The sequence below is a fragment of the Microtus pennsylvanicus genome, chromosome 4, assembly GCF_037038515.1.
Source record: "Microtus pennsylvanicus isolate mMicPen1 chromosome 4, mMicPen1.hap1, whole genome shotgun sequence".
Taxonomy (NCBI): domain Eukaryota; kingdom Metazoa; phylum Chordata; class Mammalia; order Rodentia; family Cricetidae; genus Microtus; species Microtus pennsylvanicus.
Window position 1 is genome coordinate 19,078,555 of NC_134582.1, and position 23,050 is coordinate 19,101,604.

The 23,050-nt window shown below is 41.8% G+C and overlaps 1 long non-coding RNA gene and 1 pseudogene across 2 annotated transcripts in view; one reads left to right on the forward strand and one right to left on the reverse strand.

The window, feature by feature from the left end:
• The window catches only part of LOC142847624 (uncharacterized), a 106,388-nt gene that overhangs the window by 73,193 nt on the left and 10,145 nt on the right, over positions 1-23,050 (forward strand). The window lies entirely within an intron of this gene.
• On the reverse strand, positions 1,694-2,931 carry LOC142847621 (glyceraldehyde-3-phosphate dehydrogenase pseudogene; annotated as a pseudogene).

The following is a 23,050-nucleotide window of genomic DNA, read 5'->3' on the forward strand; positions in this document are numbered from 1 at the left end:
CTATCTCTGCTTAGATTTCCCACCTTGCTATATTCTGCCCTACCATAGGCCAAAGAAGCCTCTTTATTAACCAATGGTATTAAAACATATTCACATAATACATATTCAAAACATACGGAGGAGAGTTCCACATCATCTCCCCTTTTCTGTCTAAATAAAAAGGAAGGTTTTAACATTAACATAGTAAAATTACATATAACAAAATAGGTATCAAGTAAGAATTACAGTTATAATATTTGTGAGTCTTAAGTTTCATATCCAATTTATCTTTTATCATAACTAAGGAAAACTATATAACTACCTGTCTTTAACTCCATCAAAGACCCCAGAAGGATATAATATTGCCTGTAAACAGGAAGTGCTTTGTAAACAACTTTCAAAACTCTAGAATTGACAGAGACATCTTTCTGTCTAGACAATTACCCAAAGTTCTTCTGTAACATTGGGGCATCCAATCTTCAGCCTACAGGCTCATAGTATCCAGCAGACTTTTCCTTGGAGCAGGAAACCTGAAAGACTGTTTCACCTATTGACAGTTTGTCAGTCACTTTCTTCTGTGTCTTGCTTAATATATGGTAGACTCTTTCATGAAACAGGAACCCTGAAGGACTGTCTCACCTTTAGGCAAGTTCAGCAGTCATTTTTCTGTGGGTCCTGCAAGTCCAGTTCATACAGCATACCATCAAGCAGTCCATGTAAGAGCATTTTCTTGCTCAAATGGCTAGCAACCTCCATAAAAAGACTCTTTGATGCCCATCATCCTTTTGAATTAATTGGTGCTGACAGAAGCAGGCATAGGCCAAAGCAGCTTCTTTATTAACCAGTGGTAATAAAACATATTCACAGCATACAGAGGGGAATCTCACCTCATGCTCCCTGATTCTTCATATGGTCAGCAAATCATACGCTTCTGATGAATGTCCTATTGCCCCAATTCTCTTCTAGCCTTTGACTACTATTTCAGCCTTCATGGGCCTTAACAGTGGCGTCCTAATTTCAACAAGAAGTAGTTACAGAGGAGAGTATATTATCCCTTGTCCTCAGTGAAGGGCTTGAATATTAAGTTCGAGGAAATGCCCTGGCAATCAAGACAAAATGGTTAACCATGATTATAAGGTCTTAAAATATTTATTCCATTTATGCTAACCAAACATGTATAATTTATGAAAGAACAATGTATGTTTTGAGGCATTATGCCCCCCCCCATAAAGAATGGTAAGACCCTATCAAGGATTTGACAGGGCTACATAAGACAAGGCAGGAATGAAGAACCAGCTGGCCTCCATCTTAGGCTTAAAAGTCATCTTATAGTAAAGAAAAACTAGGTTCATTCCCACTACGATTGAACCTTTGTTTCTCAAGGACTGAGTTACACCCTACTTGTAACTTTAGCTACAAGTGATTCTGTACTCCCTGTTCCAGGAATTACAATTATGTCTTTGTTTCAAAAAGTTTACTATAACCATCTTGCAGCCCTACCTCTGTTTCTAAAGGCTGTATGACCACCTATGACTACCTTTTATGATTACCTGTTATTATTTCCTTGTTTTGCCCATGTCTTTGTTTCACGAGGGACGAACTTGTTAAACTTATGTTCTGCTCTATTTTGCTGACAAATCGTCAATTTGGAACCTCCCTACCCCTGATCTATAAAATAGTCTTGCCTTCTTTTTTTTTTAGGGGTGCAATGAACTTTATTGATGGTATTCAAGAGAGTAGGGCTCCCCAAGCCCCCTCCTGCTATTCTGGGGGTCTGGGATGGAAACTGTGAGGGAGATGCTCAGTGTCAAGGGTTAGTTAGGACAGGGACTGCTCAGCAGCCGAGGACCTATCTCTTGCAGTGTCCTTGCTGGGATGGGTGGTCCAGGGCGGGCTTCTTACTCCTTGGAGGCCATGTAGGCCATGAGGTCCACCACTCTGTTGCTGTAGCCGAATTCATTGTCGTACCAGGAAATGAGCTTTACAAAGTTGTCATTGAGAGCAATGCCAGCCCCAGCATCAAAGGTGGAAGAGTGGGAGTCACTGTTAAAGTCAGAGGAGACGACCTGGTCCTCAGTGTAGCCCAGGATGCCCTTTAGTGGGCCCTCGGATGCCTGCTTCACCACCTTCTTGATGTCATCATACTTGGTAGCTTTCTCCAGGCGGCATGTCAGATCCATGACGGACACATTGGGGGTAGGAACGCGGAAGGCCATGCCCGTGAGCTTCCCGTTCAGCTCTGGGATGACTTTTCCCACAGCCTTGGCAGCGCCAGTGGACTCAGGGATGATGTTCTGGGCAGCACCACGGCCATCTCGCCACAGCTTCCCAGAGGGGCCATCCACAGTCTTCTGGGTGGCTGTGATGGCATGGACTGTTGTCATGAGTCCTTCCACGATGCCAAAGTTGTCATGGATGACCTTGGCCAACAAGGCTAAGCAGTTGGTGGTGCAGGAAGAGTTGTTGACAATCTTGAGGGAATTGTCATACTTGTCATGGTTCACACCCATCACAAACATGGGGGCATCGGCAGAAGGGGCAGAGATGATGACCCTCTTGGCCCCACCCTTCAAGTGGGCCCCAGCCTTCTCCATGGTGGTGAAGACACCTGTAGACTCCACAACATACCCCGCGCTGGCGTCCCCCCACTTGATGTTGGCAGGATCTGGAAGATGGTGATGGCCTTCCCATTGATGACAAGCTTCCCATTCTCAGCCTTAACTGCGCCTTTGAACTTGCCATGGGTGGAGTCATACTGGAACATGTAGACCATGTAGTTGAGGTCGATGAAAGGGTCATTGATGGCAACAACGTCCACTTTGCCAGAAGTGAAGGCAGCCCTGGTAACCAGGCGTCCAATACGGCCAAATTCGTTCACTCCGACCTTCACCATCGTGTCTCTGGAACGAGGCTGGCACTGCACGAAAAGAAGCGGCTGTCTCTAGAACAGGGAGGAGCAGAGAGCCAGTCTTGCCTTCTTCACATTGAATGCTGACCTCTTGAACCCTGCCTTAGTGGGAGGCAACCCATGTACATGCACACAAAAGCTTGCTTTAATTAATTGTTTGCTTTAATTTGGCCATGATGATTTGGGTTGGTAGTCTTTTCCTCCCATCTTTGAGATTAATTATATATTGGAAGTCACTTGAGTTTCTATGCACACAGATTTTTCTTTTAATATTCTTTTTTTTTTTGTAGATTTTCCTGAGCTGTCAGTTCTTGGTGAGGCAGAAACTAAGCAACACTGTTTTAGACATGGGGTACTGTAGCATTTGGAGTGAGAATAACTCCCATAGGCTCAGATAGTAAGTTGGTGGCATTTTTTGGGGGAGAGGTTTAGGTAGTGTGACCTTGCTAAAGGAGACGTGGGCCAGTGGGATCCTACATTGAGAGTGTAAGTCACATACCACTTTGTTGCTTCCCGTTAGTTCTCAAACTCAGGACAAGGGACTAACTGAAGTAGTGTCTATTAACATATCAAAGCTGATGGTGGCTGCCAGGTTCTCTCAGGATCCCTTACTCCCTACCTGTTATAGGGTCCTCCTGGCTGGCATACCCTGCCCTCTACCTACCCTAAACTTCTCCAGTCCAGTGACTGGGCTTTCCCTTCCTCCAGATTCTCTGATTCTTATATGACCCACCCATTTTGACAATGTTGATACTTTTGGCCCTTTTCTGCCTTTCGGTCTTTTGGCCATCACTCCAGGCCTTCTCATCTCCCACCTCTCCTCACATGGCCCAGCTCAGTCTTGTGATCATGACCACTTTGTACTCTCACAGATGCCTGTGTCTGTTTTCTCCTTTATATCTCTAATAAAAACCCTAACTCCTTAGGAGTAGTCATAACCTCCCCCTCCCTTAAATTCACTGTTCACACTCTGTTTTGTGTTCGCCTTTGAAGATAAGAACTCTTGGCTTCCTGTTCCTGTCACCATGGTTGCTGCTTGCTACCATGCCTCTGCCCTGCCATGAGGAACACTTACCCTCTGGAACTGTGAGCCCAAATAAACTGTATCTTCCATGAGTTGCTTCTGGCAATGAGGTTTTTTTCATAGCAACTGAAAAGTAACTAATATAGGTTTACACATTTGAATACGGCAAAGCTTGCAAACACAAAGGGATCTGTTATGAAGTTTGTGACCCCTAGGGAAAGACCACAGGCTTAATTCAATTATAATTAAAAATATGTATTGCATAACTGCCAGCAATACAAACAACCTCTGAGTCAAATTTGAGATTGCCTTGAAGGAGGGGTATGAGGAAGGATGCTTAAGGGGAAAACCACGTGAAGAACTTCCATCTCTATGCAATTAAGTAAAAATTGTTCTGATTTGCCAAGTTCAGTGATTAAGGCAACACAAAACAATCTTTGAGTATCTGCATGAGCAAGTTACAGAAGCAAAAAAATAAGCAGCCATATCATAACAAGTAGATAGTCACATCTGTATATTTTTTGGGTCAGAGGGAGGGTCAGTGAATCAGGGTTATAGGGAACTTATCTTCCAGGGATTGGAATCAGAGATTAAAAAAAATGGAGTTTCTTTATCCCTAACAGATCCTGACCAAATTATATCGCCAATTTTCAAGTCAGGATCTAAAAATAAACCAGAGAACATACTTCATCAGCAGAACATCATAGGCTATCAACCAAAAGCCGAGTTTTACAATTTCTTTATTTTTCTGGTGTTTATCCCAAAGATGTAGGGAGAAAGACCATTGACTCAAATCAACGTGGCCAAATTAATGAAAGCAAGCCTTTTCTTTTTCAGGTAATGGGCTGCTTTAGGGAATTCAGGTGGGGTTCAAGAGGTCAACACTTGACAAAGGCAAGAAATAAGTGTTTTTATAGCTCATGGATAGTGGTGGGGTTTCCAAATGGGCTGGGGTTACAGAAACAGGACATAATAAGGTGGTCATAATAGCAGGTGGTCATAATAGCCTTTTGAAACAAAGGTAAAGTTGCAAGATTGTCATAACCACCTCCTGAAACAAAGGCTCGGGTGCAGGTGGCCACAACTACTTTTTGAAACAAAGACATGGTTATGTTTCTTGGAACAGGCAGCACAGAACCATTTGTAGTTAAGGCTCCAGATGGGGCATAGTCCAATCTTTGAGAAACAGATTTACTCATAAACAGGAACTAGCCTAGTTTGTATTATAAGATGGCTTTTAAATCTAAGACAGAGGCAGCTAGTTCATCACCAGGTCTTGTCAAAACATTAAAAATTCAGGAATAACTTGTGGCGATTAAGTATAACTTTCTTCCCATAAGGGCACCTGGCCCCGCTTAGAGCTGTGTTTACAGAGACCTAATTCTCTTGATAACTACTGTGGGGTCCATTTTGTGAAATTCTTTGTTTAGGAGATGTGTAACTCTGGTGTTTCTGCCCAGACTTGTAGTGCTCAGAACCGCATATAATACAGAGTCTCTCATGTAGTTCAGCTTACTCCCAGCTCTAAATGATGTTTTTCTCTTCCTGAATTGTGTTTCTGAGAGAGTAAATGGACTGTCCAAGATAGCTTTAGGAAGGGAAGAGGACAGATGGCACACAAGCGCAGTCTGCTAGAATCTCCAAGGAACCAATTGGAGAAATTGGATAACAGTATCAGAGGCGCTGGGTGGCAGCTGAAAACCTCTATGAAAGTGAAACCTTATGAAGCAGAACTGGAAAGAAATCCAGAGTTTGTTCCAGAGGGTCTGGAGAGCTTTCCTCTTAGTGAGAAAGAGTAACCAGAGAAGGCAGTTTGGAATATAGAGAGCCCTTTATTTAGAAAAGTCTGCTTCCGCTTTTATTCAGAGAGCAGGCTCTGGACACAAAGAATTCTTAGCCTCAAGTGAAGCAGGGCAGGGTTTTCGATGTAAAAAAAGATGCAAACACATCACAGCTGGTACAGTCCTTTGTGATCTAGGAAGTGATGTCTTCCCCGAGCATGAGAAAAAGGTCAGGCTCTGCTGGGGTCTCCTAAGTGTCAGAGTTAGTTGTGGGCCCAGAGAAGGGGTTTTTGGCTCCTGCTGGACCTGGAGAGGAGGGAAGAATTGAGTTCCTGGGCCAAAGGGGTACAGGAAGGTATGCTGTTGCCTGCTTTGGATAGTGAACAGCCCCTCCCCCCGGCCCAGTCATATATAATTTTATTCCTTAGGTATATCTGACAATCAAAGCATAGGAGGTTGTTTACCTGTAAGTATATGAAGGATTTATTGTAAAACATGATGACTATACTTAAGAAACCATGCATTGCATATCTGGAATATTCTCAATTCCAAGACATATACTGTCAGGCAGTGAGCAAGCATGTTGCTCAACTTGATTTAGCCATTCTATAATGTGCATGTACCAAAACAAAGTTTTATTAGATAATTTAAAAATATTAAAAATATAATTAAAAAGTAGTTTGAGTGGAAGTACCCTGCATGAGTAGATTATGCTCTTGCCAGGAGTCAAAGGTCATCAAGTAAAAATCTCGTGTCAGATATGGGGATACTGTATGCCTGGGAGACAGTAAAAAAGGGGTCAACATATCTGCTCCATGATATGGTTAAGGTTTTTAATTGTAGCTATGAGAGAAGATCCAGAGACACCTGGAAGAGTCGAGCAGAGAGGGGTAGAGAGGGAGAGGGAGGGAGTGAACATGGTCATAGACTAGACATGGAGAGGCATAGTGAAGTGGAAAAGCAGGAGAGAATTGTGGGGTTAGCAAGATAGCGAGAGAGAGAGAGAGAGAGAGAGAGAGAGAGAGAGAGAGAGAGAGAGAAAGAGAGAGAGAGAGACTGAGGAAGAGAGAGACGGAGGGAGGGAGGAAGTATGAGAACAGCTGGGGTTAGAAGCATGAATAGCTGTGGAGGAGGGAAGCCCATGAGCTGGAGGAAGTTTAGGCTAACAGAGGAGGCGAGAAGTACAAGAATGCTAGTGTGGGCTGTGAAATGTGGAACAGGCGCTCGTGGATAAGGACTGAGGGAATCCGGAGGCTGACCACATGGACTTGAGGACTTGACTCTGCAGCCACAGGTACACGCCAGTGAAGAGTTCTGTGTTTCTTCTGTCAGAGGTGAGGAAAATGGCACTTTTTTTGGCCGGTGGGAACCAGCTTCACAAGTTCCTGAGGAATGCTGGCTTTTATCTACCCGCCAGAAATCCTATAGTTCAGTCTGAGCTCATTTCTCATATTTGGACAGTCTGAGATCTAACATATATCCCTACGAATGATTGACCGGGAAGTCGCTAATGCTCTTCAAACAATACAAGCTATCTCTGTTGCTCTTGGTCACCCACCTGCAGTGTGTGGTAAGACTCTATTGACGGAGGTACCACATACTTTTTACCACAGAGAGAAAGCAGACTGGAACGGGCCTGAAAACCTCCTTCTTGTTTGCTAGCTTTCACAGTGCCAGAAGGTGCCATGCAGGCTTCTGGGAAAGAAAAGCCATCAGAATGGTCTTATCCAGCAGATGATCCTGCGTGCCACAGCACTGGTCCACTGGTGCAACGGTGGGTTGCATAAATGTTATGTGGGCAACCAATCATTTTCTGGCAAACCTAGCCAAAAACTCATGGCTGGGGAGGTCATAAGACCCAGGAGGAAACCTACTATTATTGTTTTGCTAACTGGTTATATGGTCAAGCTACATTATTAATACTTATGCTTATTAAGATAGGAGGGGAGATGTGAGGAACTGGGAGGAGTAGAGGAAGGGAAATCATAATCAGAATTGTAGCAAAGAGGTGCGGGCTGCTTTTCATCCCATCTGGCTCCCCGCCACCCGGCTAGCTTATTTCCGAAATAATTACACAGAAACTGTATTCATTTAAACACTGCCTGGCCCATTAGCTCTAGCTTCTTACTGGCTAACCCTTGATTAACCCATTTCTATCAATGTGTATCACCATTGATACACATTGGCTTACCGGCATGAGTCTAACCAGCATCTATCTTGGGCAGGAGAATCATGGCATCTGCCACATTTCCCTTCTTCCCAGCATTCTGTTCTGTCTCCTCTGCCCACCTAAGGGCTGACCTATCAAAAGGCCAAGGCAGTTTTCTTTATTCAACCAATTAAAGCAACACATAGAAAGAAGACCCTCCTACACCACAGAATATATTACATGAGAAAGAAAGCTATTTTCAATGAAAGGAAAACAAATACGTACATTTATACTAATAGTCTAGCGCTGCTCATCTTTGTCAGAGGAGCTTCTTGTGGCACTGGGTAAGAAGAGTTAAAATACATAGACTCCCAACTGGCCAAAGTGTTAGAAATAAGTGACTGTTGAGTGCTCAGTCTTAAGTAGGACATCTGTATCATCCACCTTACCCAAGGCTCAGGCAATATTATAAAAGACAGAGTTAAAAGGATATAAGAGCTAGAACATGGGAGCATGCTTTTTAAAGATCTGTCTTCTGCATGGGATGTGATCACTGGACTCATGAAATCACAGCAGTTGTGGCTAGCTTCTAGGACCTGCACAAGAAGGAGCCTGCCACCATTACAGCATGGGCAGAGCAAGGTACATTAGGCTCCAACACTATGGGCAGTTAATGGTTGCCTGGTGACCCACAATGCAGTAAAAAACCCCACATCAGTGCACACACAAGCAGTTCTAGCTAAACTCAGTGTACTATGAAAAAAAAACAACATGAATGTAGGAGGAAGACATGTTGCAAAGAAGTAGTACAGAAATAGAAGAAGGGGGCGGGAGAGAGGGGAATAGGAGGTGACTATGGTTGAAACTCATGGCTATTCGCTCAAAGGAAACCAAGCTGACACATCACACAGAAAATTGCACACTAATGTATATCGCAGCACTGTTCACAATAGCTAAAATTACGGAACCACCACAGGTGTCTGTCTTAGTCAATGTTCTGTTGCTGTGAAGAGACACCATGACCATAGCAACTCTTACAAACTCTTATAAAGGGAAACATTTCATTGCTTTCAGAGGTTTAGTCCGTCATCAGCATGGCAGGTAACATGGTAGCACGTAGGCAGACATGGTAGCTAAGGGTTCTTCATCCAAATCCAAAGGCAACAGAAATATAAAATACAGTTATCCTAATTTTATTTTGTTTTCAGAAAATGGAATATTTTATAATATCATGGTGTACATGTGATAATACTCATAATTGTTATAACATGCTTATAAGTGTCATTTTAATTAAATAAAATTTTAATGTTTTAGTAGTTTTAATTTATAACAGTTCTAATACAGTCCAAATTATTACATTAATCCATATAAAGAAAAATATTTCTTTAATAATTTTTAATGATGTAAATGGATCCTAAGAGCAAATTGCTGCCTCCGTATAACTGGTGGTATAGATGTAAAATTATTTTAAGGTAGAAAATAAGATCCCCAGAGGATCCATCTTATTTTAAAGATTAAATGTTTTCTTCCAGGGAGTCTCATGATTAATTTTTAATGATACACAGGCATACCAGTTAATTTGAATCTCAAATGTTTATCATAGACTACAAAGAAGAGAAAATAACATCTGGATGTTATAATATAAACCAATAACATAAATTGGCTCATGAATATTTAATTTGTGTATTAATTTACCTACAGCTAAGCAAGGCTTGCAAAACAAATGAATACATCCATCATCCATAAATATTCCCTGGCTTAGTTATCTACTTGGTCTTTTGTCAATGGTGGTAAATGTATTATTCAAAAAATGCTGTATAAATAAATGACACTTCAATAGCTTTTAAAGTGTTTTTCATTATAACCACTGGACACCACTATGCTAATAAAAGTGAAGATATAAAAATGGGACTTACACAGCTGGACTCTCTTTGAAATGAGATACTAGCTTGTTTCTTGTTTACACAGTGGGAAGCTTTAAATCTATCAGAGATGCTGATTAATCAGGAAAGAGCAGAAGCTAGCCTATTTATGCCTTCCCTTCCTAGCTTCTGGGAGTGAGGCCGGAGTTCTAGTCTCTTATTTGCCTTCATTCAGTTAGACTCCCATTTAATTGGGGATGGGAAGGGCTTGCTTACAGTTTCAGAGATTCAGACCATTATCATCATGGCAGGGAGCATGGAGGTATGCAGGCAGAGGTGGTGCTGGAGAAACGGCTGAGAGCCCCACAACTGGCAGGCAACAGAAAATGGTCTCAGACACTGGGCAGTATTTTGAGCATAGGAAACCTCAAGGTCCACCCTCACAGTGACACAAGGCCAACAAAGCCACGCCTCCTAATAGTGCCACTCCCTATGAGCTTATGGGGGCGAGTTACTTTCAACCAACCATAGAAGCTATCACAGGGAATTATCATACCTGCATGTTACTGATAATGCTGGAAATAAGCACATGTTTACCTCGAGCTTCTCAGTGTCACATACATGGAGGGGGAACGCGTGGATGTTATGTAATTCCACTCAGAACTTTCATTGAAGCATCAAGAGGTTTGCATAGTTTAAAAGTGTTTGTCCTTATTCAGTTTCTTCGGGCTAGGAGGTCAGCTGCTTCAAAGATTATTTCCCTGTTGCGAATATAATAAAACCCGTGCTTTCTGCTCTATGATGGTGATTGGAAAGCTTCTTAAACTTAACTGGCTGATGGTGCATAAAATTAAACCACTGCTCATTCAAGCGTTATAAAAGAAGCTGCGCGTTTCTTTTTCGGTAAAAGTTGACAGATGAAAGGGCAGTAGAGTGTCTTCTACCCGGAGTATATAATTAGCATCATTATTCTCTAATAATTATCCGCATAGCCCATCACCTTTTAAAATTCGATCTTCGGAAAAGAAAATTATTTTTTTTTAAAAATGAAGAATAGGACTGAATAGCTTTAAAAATAACTTGGGGACTTGAGTGAATTCAGCCTTTTTTTAACTTAAAAATTTGTGACAAATCATTTTTTAATATGAATATGTTAAGAACACATAAAGAAATCAAATTTTGAATCTGGAGAGACGGCTCAGCAGTTAGAAGTACTTGTTACTCTTCCAGAGGGTCTGAGTTTGGTTCCCAGAATCCACACTGGGGACCTGTAACTGCTTATTCCAAAACCTTCTTCTGGCACCTAAGTGGTATATCTTTAAGCAGACATACACACAAACACATAAATGAAAATAGATTCATAACATAGAAATCAAATTTTATTTAATTATATTATCAAATATAGGGTATCTTTCATAGAGATTGGGTGTCCAATGGCACAAAATGATTAATTTTTGTGTGCATGAGCGGAACAGAGTCTGTGTTGCCTGACTGGCCTATAACTCACTATGTAGGCCAGGCTGGTCTCAACCTCATAGAGATCCATCTGCTCCTGCTTCCTGAATGCTGGGAGTAAAGACGTGCACCACCAATGCCTGGCATCCTCGTCATCGTTGTTATTATTGTTGTGTATATATACGTGTGTGTGTGTGTGTGTGTATGTGCACATGCATGATATGTGGTATGGAGCATGCATACCGTTGAGTGTAGCGCCTGCACTATGGGACGGTATGCAAGCTGGGAACTAGGTTGGAGACTTAAAAACATACTCACACAGACAGCGACACGGGTCATCCTGATACAAGAATGCCAACATTATTGTGCTCCAGGGAAGCTTATATAGGGATCCTTAACTGATAGCCATGCCCCAGCTCTTAGGATTTCCAGCTGTAAAACCCACCAGAATTCACTCCCCTGCTATCAGGAACTCTTGAGGGTCCCATGTTCAGAGCAGCTGGAGGTACAGGAAAACAAGTTGTTTACTCCGCTCACTCCAGCAGGCAAAGGGTCTGAGGCAGGAAAAGAAAGTCAAGGGGCCAGGGGTCTGCAGACCCCAACAACTGAGGAGCTGCAAAGGTTCAAAGGACAATCTGTGGTTCTTTCTGTCCACCTTTGGGTGGGGGGGTTTCCAAGGATGGAACTCATGTGCCAGGTTTGTGTGCAAATGCTTTTCCAGCTGAGCCCTTTCCCCAGCCTGGATGCATCAATAAAAACAACAGTGACAAAATGCAGATTCTGCTACTTCCCTTCATGTCCAAACAACTGCATCATCTCTGTATTATGAGAGCCCTGAATCAGCCTTTGCTTTGGAACTTTGAGTTCCTACATGACAAGTAATGGTTACTTTGGAAAATACAGTGTTCTCACCAGCATTGAAAGACAGAACAAATCATTTTTTAAAATGAAGACTGGAATTTGACTTTTAAAGTCCTTTATTTCCTTATATTTTTGGTTGTGGGCCTAGCCTTTAATGGCTGAGTCAGTTTTATAGACCAAGTTCTTTATTTTCTATACATATTAAAAATACCAGTACATAATTTACACTCAACCCAGGCTAGCTGGTAAAGCCAGCATATTTTCTTGGTATGTGTAAACAGCTAGTTCCCTTTACTCGAGAGCCTTGCTAGCATCAAACATCATAATTATAGAATAGTGATCGCATCTTCCTTACAGCCTTTTCACTCGGGACAGGCGCTTACTAACTAGCAAACAATCTCAACTTGTTTCTAACAATTAATTTTAAAAATAAGGCTAAGTTGAAGCTAAGTAAAAGTGCCAAGTAGTCAAATAAATGAATAACGAAAGAAAATCTCTCTTTACTGTTCTTCTAAAAACTCAGTGCAATCAAGTTGACAAGATTAACCACAACTGCACACAAAGAATATGAGGTTTTTTTTTTTGTGGGAAAACACCACATCCTTTCAATTTGCCAGGAGACTGCTTTTCATGCTTTTCTCATGATGTTTTGTGGCCACAATATGTAAATATGGTTATTCCTCTTTATTCCCATCGTTTTGCAAAGACTAGAAATTCTGGAGCAGTGTTGAATGGTGACAGGAACACCAAACCACCTTTGCTCTGGTAGATTGAGTACTGCCCTCAAGGACACATACAGGCTAATCCCATAGTGGAATTGTGAACTAAGTGACTCACTCTAATTCCAACAGTGAAGACCAACCATCACAAAGACACGTGATTTTTCAGGTCCTTTTATAGCGGGAATAAAATGCCTGGCAACATAGAGGTCTTGGCTCAGGTTCAGGGTCAAGAGGCTGCAGTCCACCATGGCAGGCTAGGCATGAAGGCAGAAGCAGCTCCTATCTGGGCAGATGAGGAAGCAGAGAAAGGTAGATGCCAACATAGTTGGCTTTCTCCCCTCCCTCCATTTTATTCTGTCTGGGACCCCGGCCTAAGAGACAATGTGGCTCACATTCAAGACTGGATTTATCCTTTTGTTTAATGCTCAAAAATTCCCTAAGTCTGCCGGGCGGTGGTGGCGCACGCCTTTAATCCCAGCACTCGGGAGGCAGAGGCAGGCGGATCTCTGTGAGTTCGAGACCAGCCTGGTCTACAAGAGCTAGTTCCAGGACAGGCTCCAAAAACCACAGAGAAACCCTGTCTCAAAAAAAAAAAAAAAAACCAAAAAAAAAAAGAAAAAAAAATTCCCTAAGTCTGAGTTTCTTAATTCAATCAAGCTGACAATTAAATTTAATTTTGATAGCAGGTGTGATATATGAAGACTCCCCAAATAGGGAATATAGGCTGGATTATCCAGGAGAACTTCATTTATTATCACACTCCTTGTAATAGGGCCAGGGTGTCTGAGGGAAGAGAAGAAGCCGTCTTGATAGGGGAAGGAGAGGGCTGTTCAGTTCAGGCAGACTTTGGCACTCACACTGGCAAGGTTGTCCTGAACTGATTGTAGGTTAATAACTTTATGGGAAGTATTACAGTGTGATACCAATGCTAGCTTCAGTTAGACTTTCTATAGTTATGAAGAGACGCACAGCCAAGGCAACCCTTATAAAGGAGAACATTTAATTGAAGCTGGCTTACAGGTTCAGAGGATTAGTTCACTATCATCATGATGGGAAGCCTGGTTGCATGCAGGCCGACTTGGTTGAGAAGGAGCTGAGAGTTCTACATCTTGATCTCCAGGCAGCAGAAGGAGTCTGTACTACACTGAGTTAGTTTGAGCACAGGACACCTGTGGGCATCCACAGCTGCTGAGATGTTGTTGCCATTCCTTCCTGTGTTCTGTGGAAGATGTGTCTTTGCTGTTTTCTCTCTGGTCCTCTCCAGCCTGGGTCTCAGCATGTGAGGAAGTAGTGCCTGTCCCCGCCCCCAGCTCTGCTCTCAGGCTTTCTCGCTGGGGGTTCATTGAGTTCCTAGTGGGCATTTATTATTTTAATCAAATCGAGAACCTTCCAGTCATTATTTCTTCAGCCCTACTGTCTGCCTTGCCATCTTTTCTCATTCCATTGTGATCACATTTTTCTCAGATTACTTTAAATGGCCCCTTTAGTCTCCTTCCCCCAATATCCATTTCTTTGTTTAATGACACAGATCACTCCCCAGCTTTGGTTTTGCTACTGTTCTGCTCAATAAGGATTTCACTTACGATCTTACATTTCCTGATCCTAAAAGCTCTGTTGACAAATATACTTTAGGAAAAAAAAAAGTCCATTCTAGCACTTCTGGCCAGTGGAATGAACAGCTGTGTACAAGTCCATAAGATAATGCTGAAAGGGAATCAGAGTGGATGCCATCCCTATTGACCTAGTGATGAGAATAAGACTTATAATCAGTTAGTTCTTCAGGCTCAAAACATAGGCTGATCTCTTTGCAAGAAAGGGCTTCCATGAATGATGTTCCCATCAACTTGAGTGCAGAGAAAACCCTGGGTAATGCCTGGCTTAGCATGAGATGAATTGGGTTCCCCCAGCATATTCCCATATTGAGCACCGCCCCCTACATGACCAGCACAGGCCCTGAGCTCCTGCATGCCTCTTCTCATCTAGTAACATAAACCTTACGCTATGACTTCAAAGACAGACTTGAGGGAATTGTTAATGGACGTGTCCACACTGACTAAATCACCTTTTCTTGATTTCCACCTCTGTTTTGTCTCTTTAACTGATCTGTTGGAGCCGGGTGGCTGGGCCTAGCTTGTTAAGTGTTTCTAGGACCCAAGCTCTGCCCATAACCATGCAAATATGTTTCCTGTTGAGCTTTTGACTCCTCTTCAGGCCAGTCTTCCCTGCTTCCTAGAGTGTGTAGGACAGAATTCAAGACGTCATGAATGTTACACTTTTGCTTTCTTTGCAGAGCCTGTGGCTTGGTGTTTTCAGGTAGTTAACACACTCCTGTGCTGCCTCAACCCCTGCAGTGGGTGCAGGAAGCTTCCCTAGGCATTGCTGGAAGAGACTCCTTTGTGTAACCAGCTAGAGGAATCCCACAATTTCCCAACTCAAATGCAGTGTTGGGTGTGTCACAATTACATTTTAATGCAATGTTCCAGCCTTATATCATTTCCTACAATCCTGTTCTTAATATCCACTCAGAATATCAAGAGATAAAGCCAATTCAAAGTTACAAAAGAAGTAAGTATTTGAGATTAAAAGATGACAGGATTAACACTGGTATTCTTGTCTAATTAAGAAACACAGTCCAGACCCAGGCCAGCTGGTTTTGGTGAGTTCCCAGTAGAACATCCCCATTGTCTCAGTGTGTGGCTGCACCCATCGCGGTCCTGAGTTCCTTGCTCGTGCTTCCTCTCCTTCTGCTCCTGATTTGGACCTTGAGATTTCAGTCCTGTGCTCCAATGTGGGTCTCTGTCTCTGTCTCTTTTCATCGCTTGCTGAAGGTTAATATTCAGGAGGATGCCTATATGTTTTTCTTTGGGTTCTCCTTATTTAGCTTCTCTAGGATCACTAATTATAGGCTCAATGTCCTTGGTTTATGGCTAGGTCTGGAAAAGCCTGGGATAAAACCGGACTCTCTGAACATAGCGGACAATGAGGACTACTGAGAACTCAAGAACAATGGCAATGGGTTTCTGATCCTATTGCACGCACTGGCTTTGTGGGAGCCTAGGCAGTTTGGATGCTCAACTTACTAGACCTGGATGGAGGTGGGGGTTCCTTGGACTTCCCACAGGACAGGGAACCCTGATTGCTTTTCTGGCTGAGGGGGGGGGGACTTAACTGGGGGAGGGGGAGGGAAATGGGAGGCGGTGGCGGGGAAGAGACAGAAATCTTTAATAAATAAATTAAAAAAAAAGAATTTAGGGGGCACATATAGAGGAAAGAAGTGGAAGGAAGACAAGGTCTGAGTCTCTTTAATTAAATTCGCAGAATTTGAAAAAAAAATAAAATCCACTGATATGCAGAAAAAAAAAAAAAGAAACACAGTCCATGTATTAAAGAATGGTTTGGTCTTTTGAAACACAGCTTCACCATGCAGAATGAGGACTAGAGGGCAGTGTTGTATTTAAAATACGAGGCTGAAAGAATTTGTAGATGATAAAATCCAAATAGTCACTCGGAAGTTTCCTTTTCTCCATGTTGACTACATAAGAACAATAAATGCATTATTTTCCACTTACTAGATGTTTTTTCTCTTTCAATATATTAAAGATTAACACTTCTTATATTGCAAGATGTGATGAAATGAATATATTCCTCATACAGGGATGTTTTTAAGAACATAGCAAACATACTAATGTAATTCTTTTGTTGTGAACAAACTTAATGTTTTCATCAATTTGGAAGCAGACCACACATTATTATTAAACTAGCAGGCATACTGCATGACACCTATCTTCAGTGTACTTTTCTGGTCTAATGAAAATTTGGACCCTTAGATAAACGTATTCCATCCCTTCACCAGCTTTTAGAAATGAATTCACGTTTGTAGGTGAGCGATGATAAGATTGATAAGAAAATGCTTATGTTAATTAGCTTGGTTTAGCTGACGATGTATTCATATTTTAAAGCCTCACTGCAAGTCCAGGCTGACTTCAGACTGACATTTTAATCTAGGGCTTACAGCCTTGATATCTGAACTACGTATGACAGAAAACATCATCTCCGATGTCAGTCATGGTTCCTTGGCGACTATTTATTCATAGAAGAGTGGCCTTTATTTTACCTCAACTGAAGATACATCCAGGATACAAAATGCTGTTTTTAAAACAAATGACAAGAATGTTTGGTCCTATTGATGGGTGGTATCAGAATATTGGAAGAAGGGAAATGGATGCTCCCCTCTTTAGGGAGGTTTGTGCCTTTTGATAAGTTGCTTCCTGTTAGTCACATTTCAATAATCTGATCTGATATAATAATGGATGAGTGTAGCTCTCAATAATACAGTCATTTCTACAGCTGCTTTAGTTAAATGTGAATCAATGGCAACAAATCAATCATGTTTTTTAAGAATCACCTTTCTACAATGACAGATGTGCCTATTTTCTAAATACAAGAAATAGCTTTTCTTTCTCATATACGGCTAAGTTCTGTCTGCGTGATCAGGAGGTGAAATTTATGGATCCCAGAATGAGAAACAGAGTATCATGTTATATAAGTGAAGATTTGCTATACCATCAAGAGGAGACTGTATTTGAACAGATAGTTCATTGTCTATCATTTAAGATCATTCAGCCTTTACATGCCCTTGATCACAACATATCTGAGCGTCTTATTTATTTATTAAGTGAAATCAAACCTGCTTATTCCAAATTAATAATTTTCCCTATAGAGAGAGTATTAATATGACCAGGGATCATACGTGGGTAATTCTGAGCTGTTATACAGGTTATGGAAATACTGAAATACTTCCTCACTAGGAAATAGCATTTACTATTAATAAATATTAAATTCTACAGGAAAGGGCCAGAAAGGTCCCTCACTGCACAGGTTCCTACTTCTGCTAGAGAGTTGAACACTTTGAATCTCAAATTGAGTGTACTAAGAGTCCAAATCTGAGATTCTAAATTTAAAGAATTACTTCATCTGAAATATATCTTGCAATGCTCAATTTTCTACTCTGATCATTTTCTTGTATGATTTTATGTTACAACACAGTGTCAACACCAACCCAGCTCTCACTTCTGATGAAGTATGGAAGAATTTATTCTTGAGCCAAATGCAAGAGGCCATGGCCTGGGAGCATGGATTTAGGTCCCCCAAAGCTACATTCCACTGTGGAGTGGTTATGTTAGGTTGTGTTATCCCAGAGCAAAGGAAGTCCTAAATCAGGGTGCTTACCAAATATACTGGTGGGGACTGTAGGGGTGTGGGATGCGGCACAGTGGGGAAAATTCTGCTAGAAGACTCAAATGCAATAGGATGCTATTTAGTTTTTCACTCGATGAGTACTGGTGGTCTCTAATAATTTATTCTAAAGGTTGTGAAAGACCCAGGAATCAGACACGGGGACAGGTAATAGGTGACTTTCAAAGGGGCCAGAAACATTACAAGAGCATTTAGGTATAGATCTGCAACGTTCTTGATTTCAGCCTTTCCATCTGTAAAACGGGTTCTTGTGGAGATCATTCAGGTTTTGCATACCACATGGCAAGCCTCAGGTGTTAGCTGTGGAGCCAGCTCATGTAGCTTCATTATTTTACACATTTTTGTTTGTTTGTTTTGTTTCTTGAGACTGGGTTTCTCTGTGGCTGTCCTGGAATTTGCTTTGTAGATTAGGCTGGCCTTGAACTCACAAAGGTCCACCTGTCTCTGCCTCCTAAGTGCTGTGGTTAAAGGCGTATGCCACTACCACCTGACCATTTTTTTTTTTCTTTTTAAAGACAAGGCCTTACTATGTAACCCTGGCTGGCCTGAATCTTGCTATGTAGACAATGCTGGCTTCAAACTCACAGAGATCTGCCTGTTAGTGACTGAGAGAACATTGTTTTTTATAGCTAAGGTATATTAAGTACAAGACTTAGATTCTTCAAGATAGGACAGCTATTGGAATAATCTCTGTTATTTGCCAATTACCTACAAGCTGGATATTTAGTATGTGTTTCTTACTTGACATTATTCTTGTTGGTTATAGTTCTATTTTTTATATGTTATTATCCTTTCTTTGTCCTGAACAATATTTGATAATTCTTCTTATTGTATATAGCTTTGTATTAGGTTTAGAACCTTCTTATTTAGACAAAAGCGGTATTCACTCCATCCATGACCTTGGGCTATCTGCCTCCCCCTCCTACCTGGTGGTTGGAGATTGGACTGCTGGTTCCATTTACACCTGGGCAGAATGGAAAACCCTGCAGCTATTTACCTTATTTTGTGTCTGTGGGTGTGTCCCGATAAATCCTTGATACCCCTTTAAGCAGCCTCTTGTGGATTTGTCTTCAGGCTCTGGCAGGAGGAGGAGGGACTTCTTTCAACAGTTTCCCCCCTCCCCAGTATGCTTCCTTAGCCTTGCACACTATATGATTGGGTTATAGCTTCTAATTATAAATTGTTTAAAAATTATTGTTTGAAAGCTAGGCTTGGTGGTATGTGCTCATAATCCCAGTCCCGGGGAGGCAGAGCCAGGCAAATCCCTGATACTCATGGGGCAGTCAGGCTAACCAAATCATTAAGCCTCAGGCCAGTGGCACATTTTGTCTCAAAATACGAGGTGGATGGCACCTGAAGTTGATGTCTGGCTTCCATAAGTATGTACACATATGTACACACAGACCTATACACACATGTGTGACTACACACAACACACAGTTACACACAAAATTAGCAGTTAACCAAAATTAGCAGTCAATGTATCGTATTTGATTAGGGGTTTACTTGTTTCTTTATTGTTTATCTAGTACACCTAATAAGACATGTTTAGACACAATTAGACAACTTCTGTGATTTGCTTCAATGTATTTATTTCATACTTTGTTTGTATGGTTTGAAGCCATATATATTAATAGTAACAAGTTATTTTTCTTTTAAAACACTGACTGTGTATTTCCACATAACACTGAGTGTAGAGGTAGCCTGCTTTGTAAGATGACTTGGAAGGCATTTCAGCAACTAGGGTTCCTACTCTGTCTTCTAGAAAGCCCATATCCCTGCTACACTTATGTAACAATAAAAAGCACGTAATAAAAATACAAAATAAAAAGTATGTAATAATGAAAAGCTAAACGTACATAATAATAAAAAGCACAAGGTAAGCCCCTGCCTCCTCCCAAATTGCTTCACTGCAAGCCTTGCTCTCAGATTTTTAAAACATTTTATTTCATCTCAATTTCATGTGGTACAGAAGCCTTAGGGGCTGGAGTCTTTCTCACAAGTAGATTCATTCAGTTCTGCAGAGCAATCTTCCCTCAGAGGCAAATAAATAAGAATGAATCTTATCACGGAGTACATATGTAGAAATTTGTTCCAGTAAGTAACTTCCCACCTTTGCTCATGTAAGCAATCCTAGTTAAATTCAGGAGTCACTCAAAAATAATGTCACTTGATGACAACATGCAAGGAAGAGCCAACTAGACCCCAGATGGGCTGAGCATTGGTGGAGAAAATTCTTCTCTCTCTCTCTCTCTCTCTCTCTCTCTCTCTCTCTCTCTCTCTCTCTCTCTCTCTCTCTCTCTCACACACACACACACACACACACACACACACTCTATCTCATAAATTTAAGCTTGGGTGGTCCTTTCTAGCCTCATTTGCTTTTTTTTTTAAACTTTTCTTTGTTTTTACTGTAATCTTTGAGATTCTCTCACTTTCTTTTACAAAAGAAATCTTATTTCTTAGCAGCATACTTAGCTTCTAGCTATTGATGCACCCTTGTGTGTGTGTGTGTGTGCATGCATGTGTGTGTGTGGTATATGTGTGAAGGGCATGCAAATGACAGGAAGACACCCGCATGCAGAGGCCAGAGGAGGGTAGGGGTATCCTGCGCTATCATTCTCTGACTTGCTCACTTGACACACTCTGGGCCTCACTGATCCTGGAGCAAGGCTGCCAGCCAGCACGCTCTGGTAATTCTACCGACTCGATTGCCCCCCCCCCCCCCCCGTGCTGTATTTTTGTTTGATTTCTTTTGTTTCGATTTGGTGCTAGAATTCAAACTCAGGCCCTCCTATCTGTGCAGCAAGCGCTTACCCAAGGAGCCATCTCTCCAGCATCTGGGAGTTTTATTTTTGTTTAGTTTTGTGTGTGTGCACACGCGCTCGCAAATGCTAACGAAGACCCTCGGGTTCACTATGTCTTGCGAGGAGCTGGTGGGCATTAGCTAGCCAGTTTTTCCATGGGGGCTCCCTGAGTGCTATACTCTAGCTGAGTCCTCAGTACTGACCACCCGTGCACTTGGTTCAGTGGGAGGTTTGGGCTGCGCTTTCTCTTCAATTTTGCTGGACATTTAGTTTTCTTCACCATTCCAAGCCTCACAGGGCATTTCTGTGCTGAACCTCAGAGAAACGAGTTGGCTTGCATTATCATCCCTCGCCCACCAGATGGCAGCAGTGGAGGCGCTGCTCCTTTTGTCCTTTGTTAATTTCAATTTTCCCCATAGCTGCCGTGAAAACGTGTATGAATACACTTACTAGTGTTATACCTGTTAACATCCAGGCACACCTGGTCCCGACCCCTGGGGACCCGGCAGTGCGTCATGCCTGCCTGTAGGGCAGGCAGTAGCCTGTCCCTTTAAGAATGGGGAACTCTGTCTCTGTCTCTGTCTCTGTCTCTGTCTCTGTCTCTGTCTCTGTCTCTGTCTCTGTCTCTCTCTCTCTCTCCTTTCTCCCTTCCCCTCCCCCACAAAAACTCCCCATGTAAGCTCTGTCTGCATGGCGTGTGTGTCCCTCAGTCACTGTGCTCTGGATCCATCTGCTAAGGTCCAATCCTGCGCCGTATCATAACAATATCTTGAATTTCTGTGAATTTTGTTCTTAAGTACTTCTGTCTTTTCAGGAAATTAATTGGGTGGAACTCCATTTCTCTGTTGTCGTTGCAACGAAAAGGGTCCACTCCCCCCTCCTAATATTTGAATATTCGGTTTCCAATTGGTGGACTGTTGAGGCGGGATTAGGAGGTGTGGCCTTGTTGGAAGGAGTGTGTCACTGGGGGAAGGCTTTGATGGTTCAAAAGCCCAGGCCATTCCCAGTTAGTTTTCTCTCTGCTTCCTCCATGTAGATCAGATGTGAGTGATCAGTTAATTCAGCACCATGCCTGCCTGCCTGTTGCCATAGTCCCCACTGTGAGGGTCGCGGACTAACCCTCTGAAACTGTAAGCCTCCGATTAAAAACTTGCTTTTATTAGTTGCCTTGGTTGCGATGTCTCTTCACCGCAATAGAAAAGAAACTAAGACATGGACACACACATAAGTACATGTATATATGGAACATCTTAATGTCTGTGGGGGTTTTAAATGTCTACAGACTAATGAATGCCATCGGGTTAATGAATCCTTTTGTGAACCTAAATTAAGGCTTTCAATACAGTATTTAGTAAATTATTTTCTACCTCCTTCAGACAGTTGTTTAGTATTTTTTTGCACCACGTGAAAATAAGAAGAATTAAATCAGAAGCCCCAAACAGAGTTAATACCCTGTTGCGATAATTTCCTTTTTTTTTTTTTTTTTTTTTTTGGTTTTTCGAGACAGGGTTTCTCTGTGGTTTTGGAGCCTGTCCTGGAACTAGCTCTTGTAGACCAGGCTGTTCTCGAACTCACAGAGATCCGCCTGCCTCTGCCTCCCGAGTGCTGGGATTAAAGGCGTGCGCCACCACCGCCCGGCTTGCGATAATTTTCTATTTCTTTTTTTTAGTACATTTGATGCAATACAGTTTTCTTCTTCAACACAAACCCATCTTTGCTAAAATAATGTTTATTATTTCATTAAATAAGTTATTTATATATGACTAAAGAAGACACTTAGAGGTTTTCTGATTATTGCCATAAATACCCATGAGAAGTACCAAAGAGAAAGCATATAGATTATAAATATAAAAATCATTTTGCTTCCATTCTGTCAATCACTAATGCTGACATCTTAATGAATACCCTTCAAGCTGCCATTGTCAGAAAATGCTGATTCTTGATGCTTCCTCCGATTGTTGCTCAGACACTGAAGTTCAGAGAACTCAATGAACGCCGCTCTGTTTCATACTCAATGACTCTGTGTGTACAGAGGGTAGTGAAAAGCTGTATGTTAAAATGGGCAAATATTCCAAAGTACACGCTAGGAAGCATAGCAAGTGGCCAGGCAGTAGGTAAGAAAGAATAGTCCTGTTTTCTTAATAAAATTTTGAACTTGAAAACCTTTCAGGAGGATACAGAGAATTTCATATGCTCCAAACCTAAATACTCCTAATCACTGCACTTTGTATCCCCAAGAGCTTGAT